The sequence below is a fragment of the Chelonia mydas genome, chromosome 25 (assembly GCF_015237465.2).
Source record: "Chelonia mydas isolate rCheMyd1 chromosome 25, rCheMyd1.pri.v2, whole genome shotgun sequence".
In the NCBI taxonomy this organism is placed as follows: domain Eukaryota; kingdom Metazoa; phylum Chordata; order Testudines; family Cheloniidae; genus Chelonia; species Chelonia mydas.
Window position 1 is genome coordinate 14,025,712 of NC_057858.1, and position 6,000 is coordinate 14,031,711.

Here is a 6,000-nt window from a genome sequence, read left to right on the forward strand (position 1 = left end):
GCGGGGGGAGAAATGGCGGGGGAGCTGCCGAGGGGAGGGGGAAGGGGGTGAGCGAAGGAAGGAAGGAGACATAGGGGCATGGAGAAGGTGGAGCGTTAACTCCCCTTTTCCCTTCATCTCCAGATGCCTCAGCGTTCCTGAATCCCGGCCTGAAATGACAATATCCCCGTCCCCTCCATCCAGCTCCACAGGCTGCTCTTGGGGGGCTAATGCCTCAAGGCGCTTTCTCTGCCACCCCCACACGTGCTGAGGCATGTGTGTGGGAAGAGCCAGCCTCCGCCAGCACCCTCCTCGGGAGCTCCAGTCTGCATTCAGTCACCCAGCCAGGCCTCCGCTCGGCTGGCCAGCCAATTCCCACTGGGAGCCCTAGCGCAGAGCAGCTGCTGGCGGCTTCTGGAGCTTTAGCCACCGTGCCAGGGAAACTTGTCCATTAACTAATCATCACCAGAGATGGCTGGGCATTGTTTTATGAGATTTGATGGGGGGTGGAAAATATCCACTTGCCAAAATCGAACCTTCTCACGGGGACAGGTCGGTTCTGACAAAGTTCTTGACTCGAATAATTTTAGAGAGAAAAAGAAGAAGTTTAGAGATTGTCAAACCCCTTCGCTGTGACATTTTCCAAACAAAAAGTTCCACGTTTCCGGTTGAAAGAGCTTTTTTGTTTAGAAATGTAATCTCATTATGGCAAAAATCATTAAAAATAACAACAGTCAAAGTGTAAATGAAACATCTTGAAATTATATAAACTACATGATCCGACTGACCCAAGTCAAAAGGTTTCTTGGGCTTTTCAGTTCTCAGCAATGTTTAGAATTTTGACGTTTGGTCCCCATTCGCCACAGGAAGAATCCCTGAAATCGCAAAAAGTTGCCCAGGATGGAAGTACCAGAATTTCCGCTAATCATCCTCCTTTGTGTCCTGCAAAGGCTTGAGTCAAAGGCTACATGCCCTGAGGGGCAGGGGAGTTAGCTCAACCTCTCATTATTACCCTTATTTATTATCTGTATTCCCGTAGGGCTTAGACCCCTCAGTCACAGGCCAGGACCCTGTCGTGCTAGCCACTGTACAAACACAGAGCAAAAAAACGGTTCCTGCTATGACGAGCTTACAACGTCAGTATAAGACGAGAGATGACTGTGGAAGTCCAAGGACACGAGACAAACTGCTCGGGGAGGTTTGCAGGAAGCTGGCCTGCTTGAGGGTGTGTGTATAGTGGATTATAGAATGGGGCAGGCAAAGGACTCAGAGAGCGATAATGGTAAACCACTTACACAGTAGAGCTGGTTGAATTTTTTTTAAATAATTGGTGAAAAGTTTTGAAATTTCAAACTTGTTTTTATTTGCAAGGCTCAAAATGGACCTTTTTTGATTGGTTGGGTTGGGTTGTGGGGGCGGGAGTTGAATTTTGATTTTGAAATATTTTATTAAAACGTTGATCTAAACTTTTCATAGAGTCACAGATTTTCAGACCAGAAGGTACCATTAGATCATCTGGTCTGACCCCTGTATAGCGCAGGTCAGAGACACTCCCCAGTTATCCCTGCATTGAGCCCAATAACTTGTGTTTGACTAAAGCAGATCTCCCAGAAAGACGGCCAGTCTTGATTTGAAGACATTTCATTTACTGAAAACCAGGTTTGATTACCTGGCTATCGGAAACCATTGTGTTAATATTGACAATAAAAATTTCTGTATAAAATCTTGCAAGAAATGAAAAAAAATTGTCAACTTTTTTTGCAAAAATACTTATGTTTTGAAAAACAGCCATTTTTGACCAAAAAAAGTTTTGTTCAGGACTTTTAGCAGCTCTTGCATGCGCACACAGATGAACACAAAGTGCCCGTGTGTACACGTGATCATGCACACACACACACACACACACACAACCGTGCAGTGCACGTGCATACATGTGATCACACATGCAGCCATGCGTGTGCACACATGTGCATATACTCTTGGAGAAAGAAATAAATCTGTGTTAATTCCCTGCATGGAGCAGATCAGGGAACAACAGTGATGAGTACGAAATAGCCCAAAAGCCAAATTCTGATGTAACCCGATTAGAGTCAGGGATCCAAGGGTGTAAATGCGCTAAGTAGCCTCAGAGCGCAAGTGCAAGTTGAGGGGAAAAGGGGATCTCCGTAGAGTGATGGTCTTCAGCACATGGCTCGCGCTACGTGAGCAGCAGGCGTGGTGTGAGATGAGCACCAAACATCACATCTTGGAAGAGATAAATACCCCGACTGGCCAATTAATCAATGTGGACTCCGCCCTGGGAAGCTGAATGGAGTGCCTTATAGAGGAGGGGGCAGTGTCCGTGGTGTGGCAGGGGGAAGTGTCACGCTCCATGCTACTGGGGACAAGGGGGGAATCCAGGCAGAAATCGAAGTTCTACAAAGAAGTTATTAACTAAGAACAAGAGAGAAAGTACAAAGGAACCAGCTTCTTTCCAGATCCCGCCCAGATGCTAACATGATGTACGCATTAATTTTCAGGAAATTCTGCCATCCCGCTTGCCTGACACCGTCCCAGAGGGCTCCGCCAACCGATTCCATCCACTTCCGGGGGTCAGGCAGCCCTGGAAGGCAACTCACTTAGCGACGGAGATTCATGCTGCACATCTCACGCCACCACAACTGTGTTTCTCCAGGGGCGAAGTAAGGGTTTTTTTTTAAAGCCATGGAAAAGAACTGCTCTAGGCTGGGATTTCCAGAGCAGCTTATGGGAATTAGACACCCAACTGGGAGAGGGGAAGCATGGGGTGGGGGCTCAGTGCTTCCTGAAAATGAGGCCCCTTCAAGTTGGGCCCCCAAAAATTAGGACACTCAAAATTTTTAGTTGCTTTTTAAAATTTTGCCCTAGGTGACTTGTCCAGGGTCACCCAGGGAGTCTGGGACTGATCCAGGAACTACAGCCAGGTCTCCTGAGTCCCAGGCCTGTGCTTTACCCACAAGGTCACCCTTCCTCTCCCTGTTACGCATTGACCCAGCCGTGACTTGAGACCCTCTGTTATAATTTGTTCTCTGTTCTTCCAAGATTCCCTGGGGAGAGCTGGCCCTTTAGGTGCTCCCTGTCCCCCAAACACGTGGCCCCTCACCCCAGCCAGACATCCGTGACATCTGCTAGCCCAGTAATACCCCTTCCAAAAACAATAAAGGGCCAGATTCAAATCCCATTGGAAGTGCACTAGGCTGTAGATCAGGTCCTCGATGCTGCAGGGCTTGCAGCCACAGGCAGCCACTGGAGTTGATGCAATGTCCGAGCCACGTTGCATGTGCAAAGTGGTCTCGCTCCTCTGGTGCCTTACACGGCTCTGTTTCTCAGAAAGCCAAGCAGTTAATATATTCTCAGCAGAATCCCTTTTAATGCATTGGCTCTTCCCACTCCCTGTTGACACCTGACCGGCGGCCACCTGTGTCGGATGAACAGGGCATTTGTAAATGACGATTTCCCATCAGTTGAATTAATAAGAGGGGGATTTCCGTCACTGGCCCACAAGTTCAAGGTAAAGCATAAAACCTCTCATTATCATCTCCTTTCCTTCAGATGGCTCGGAGGAACCTATTATTGCACTAGCTGCTTTCTGCAGGGGCAGAGGATGTTGTGGTTATTACTGTGTAATTTAGGTCATGGGGATGAAGGTTAACAGGAGGAGAACAAAAGGATCTGCCAAATTTCCCGATAATCAAAAAGAAACAGGATCCAGGGGATAATCTGGACAGAACATTTCATGGAAGTTCCCCGATACACTGGTTTATTTCTTGTGTGTGGGCAAAGAGGGCAGAATAGGCAGGCAAGCCCCAAGTGTGAATCAGAGAGTAGTAGAAATCAGAGAGAGGGGAAAACCTCGGTTAGATCATCCCATCCACACCATGCACAGTCAGGGCCAGACTGCTCCCTGCAGTACAATGTGTGCAGTGGAAAATAACCAGTAAGCTTTCTTCCCTCTCCCCATCACTCTCCTTAGACTCTCTCGCTGCTTTCTGAACATCTAAGTTCTCTGGTTGGTGTGTGTGTTACCGTGGTACAAAGAAGTCCAGCTGAGATTGTGACTCTAGTCACCGCACAAGCATGTAGTAAAAGAGAGTCTCTGGCCCATAGCTCCTACAGACACGAGAGACCAACCAGACAAAGGGTGGGAGAAAGGAAAGAACCTTATCCCCATTTCACAGACGGGGAACCAGAGGGCTGATGTGACTGGTCTGCGTCACACAGGGAGCCTGGGGCAGAGCCATGGACAGTCTCGTAAGTCGCAGTCCAGTGCTTTAACCACAGGACCTTGCTCCCCACTGAGCTAGATAAATGGTTAAATGTCAACAATCACAAGACAGAGGTCACTGCTGCAGAATTTGCTGTGACTCCAACAGGCTTTTGTTTGACTGTCTTATCAAAATAAAGGCTACAATTGTCAAACCTGGGGCCTTAGGGTGAGGTTCCTAAACCTGCCTTGAGATCCCCAAGGAAAAGAGGTCTGATTTCCATAGGTGCTGAGCACAGCTAGCTCCCAGGGACTTCCGTGGGATCTGCAGGCACTCAGCGCCTTCTCTTTAAATGGTTAAATATGGATTGAAGAGTTGAGCTGGGTGAATAATTGAAGTTTTGGTTCAATGGCTGAACCAAAAAATTGGGGGCGAAAAAACTGTTTTGGAGAGACCTGAAACAATTTTTTAAAAATTTCTCAGTGAAGCAAAAAAGTAAAAAAAAAAAAATCACATCAGATCTAACTAAACATTTTGTTTCATTGCAGAGGGTTCTATGATAGATTTTTTTTATAATTTTTTTAAAATAACATTTAGGGAAATTCTGAAACGAAACATTTTTCCAAAATGAAAAGGCCAAACTATTTCTGAATTTCTGCTTCTTCTTTTCTTTTTTACTGAAAAATCTACCCACATTCATACACAGTTTGGTCACTCTGAATCTGCATCTTTGGGGATTTTTTTTTTTTTTTTTTTTTTGGCATTTAAGAGTCTAAGTTTCACAGCCTGATTGAAACATTCTGGCCAAAAAGTACATACGTCTTAGGGCTGGATTCTCAGAGGTGCTGAGCACCTGCCGTTCCCATTGGGGGAATCCTGGCCCCATTGATGTCAGTAGCAAAATGCCCATTACTTCAGTGAGGCAGGTTTTCCCGCACTGATTAACGCTGGAGCAGTGGGTGCCAACTGTGTCTGCAAATCAGGCCCTTGGGGAGTCCATACTCCCAGCCAGGCAGGGAGGAGGGAAATGTGTGCGATGTCCTATCACTGAAACAGCTCTCTGACTGACAGGTGGCGTGATCAGAAGATGTGAAGCTGGATGACCGCGAAAGCCACAAGAATGGCCCGTATTTGCAAGAGGTTTCATTTGAAGATTTGTTTCGTTTCTCAAATAAAAACAGTGACTAGCGTGTGGAAAGCGTCGATGGGAGGAGAGGGGAGGGTCATTTTTTTTGTAAATGGCGAAAAAAAAAAAGAAGAAGAAGCTTGGCCAGCTGCTTTCTCAGTAGTAAGACAAGCTGTGCATCTCCCCTCTGAGCAGAAAGCACCAAGGTAAACAGTCAAATCCAGCGTGGGGGGGGTGCATTCTGCCTCCTAAAATTCCCCCTGTGATTTCCACTGGATACGGATTATTCCTCACTTCCTATTCTAAGTGGTTGTATAGTTGTAATGAACCCCACTTGGGCCACTGGTGGGATTTCAACTCATAAACCGTGTTAATGCTTAAGATCAAAGACTAAATCCAACAGCTGGAAGCCACGGCAGGCTCTGTCTTTTATGGTGCCTAGTCACTAGAGGGGTGACAAAAGGCCCACAGCCTACAAGCACGGGTTACATAGCATTGCTGTGTGCCGTTACACAGATGCTGTGTCCCACCCCAAAGGCATGTATAATTTGTGTTCTCAGTTTGCAATGTGTCCCTATGGAATGAAAGTCACTATTGGCCGTGTAAGTTCTTACTGTCCTGGCTGCTGCTGGGTGAGATGTGTATTAAAAATATGAATTTGATTCATAGTCT

General features: G+C 46.6%; 1 long non-coding RNA gene across 5 annotated transcripts in view; it reads left to right on the forward strand.

The window, feature by feature from the left end:
- Window positions 1–5,445, forward strand: part of LOC119564480 — a 108,876-nt gene extending 103,431 nt beyond the window's left edge. For all 5 annotated transcript variants that reach the window (XR_006287456.1, XR_005223379.2, XR_006287457.1 and 2 more), the window contains 2 exons: window positions 2,499–2,660; window positions 5,274–5,445. This is a non-coding gene — a long non-coding RNA (uncharacterized LOC119564480). The remainder of the gene's footprint in view (window positions 1–2,498; window positions 2,661–5,273) is intronic.
- Window positions 5,446–6,000: the final 555 nt, after the last annotated feature.